The 1333-nt window shown below is 30.1% G+C and overlaps 1 pseudogene; it reads left to right on the top strand.

Annotated features, from left to right (window-relative positions):
- The first annotated feature begins 990 nt into the window (after positions 1-990).
- LOC119592895 overlaps positions 991-1333 on the top strand; it is a 1337-nt pseudogene continuing 994 nt past the window's right edge.

The following is a 1333-nucleotide window of genomic DNA, read 5'->3' as shown; positions in this document are numbered from 1 at the left end:
TTCCTTGTTTTTACCGGTATTAAACACGTTCAAGGAAATGTTATGTGAAAAGGGATATAGCGGGCAAATTTTTTAATCAGTTATTATCATGTACTCCAATTTAAAAAGTTGTCAGAACTTTGCTTATATCTAGAAGTGTATATTCTGTATTTCACAACTTTCATTTAAGTTGTTGTTTCGTAATTTAAAATGCTTTGCACAACCCGGATTTTAAAAGCAAAGCCTCCCAATTGTGACATCCAAACTGTTCAAGGTTCCTATCATTGAAACAATATAAAAAACCCTTTCCCAAAGGCTGATTCGCCTTATAATTAATACATTGGAGAGTAATGTGATATTACTTCATTCTGAATAAGTAACGCTTGCCCCCCGATTTTTATAGAGAGATAAGAGCATCAAGAGAACTTCCGCTTCTCCGTCGCATTTTCAACCAGGGACTTATAATAAATTTATTTCTCTCTTTATATGGCAGTGTTCTTGACATGTTTTTTATATTTGGCTTGAGTATTTTTAGGCCAGTTTTTATATTATAACCAGGTATTGATATGCATGTTCTTTTATTCCATATTTTTTTTTAGGTTTTTGATATTTCGTTTTTGTGTTAGATTGGGTGATATTTTAATTTATTTTATATATAATTGTATGATATGTAGCTTTTGGGCCCAATGTTATGATTTTTCTTTTTTGATGATAGTTATAATAGTAATTTGTGGTAATTTTTTATTTGTGTGAGATTAAAGTAATTGAGAACTTGTGTAAGAAATAAAGACTGAAGTATCAAAACAAATTTAATAGCTGTTACGAAAAATGAATAGTTTGTATATGCTTTAGAAATTAAGTTAAGTACAAGTATTTTTAGATAAAAGTATTTATATAGTATATAATGAAATTAAAATAACAAAAATAACATGGTAATTTTGACATCAGCTCGTCTGCCGGGCCTCTCCTTGAGTGCTCCGGGAAAGGCCAACAAATGAGTGGGTGTAAGAGATGCTTATTGAGGCTATACTGGTTTCACTTAGGATTTCAAGCTTGCATCTGAGGGTTATAGTAAGTTTCAGGTGGATTTTGCCAATATGAATACAAGAAAAAAATTTTGTTGAAAGAACAGATTTAAGAAACAGAGAATCTTTTAATAAGATTTTAAGACTGAATATGTATGTTCTGTTCACTTTAACACATGCATACACATTTAGACATAATTTCAGTGAATATTATCTAATAATCAAACAAACATCTATGAGAAAGGAAGATTAAAGCAATTTTTTGCCCGATCTTTACTAATCATATCCCATGAAATGCTAGTGCTATAAAGTAGTTTGATTCACACAAA

This window comes from Penaeus monodon, chromosome 31 (assembly GCF_015228065.2).
Source record: "Penaeus monodon isolate SGIC_2016 chromosome 31, NSTDA_Pmon_1, whole genome shotgun sequence".
In the NCBI taxonomy this organism is placed as follows: domain Eukaryota; kingdom Metazoa; phylum Arthropoda; class Malacostraca; order Decapoda; family Penaeidae; genus Penaeus; species Penaeus monodon.
This window is presented reverse-complemented; position numbering and strand designations above follow the sequence as displayed.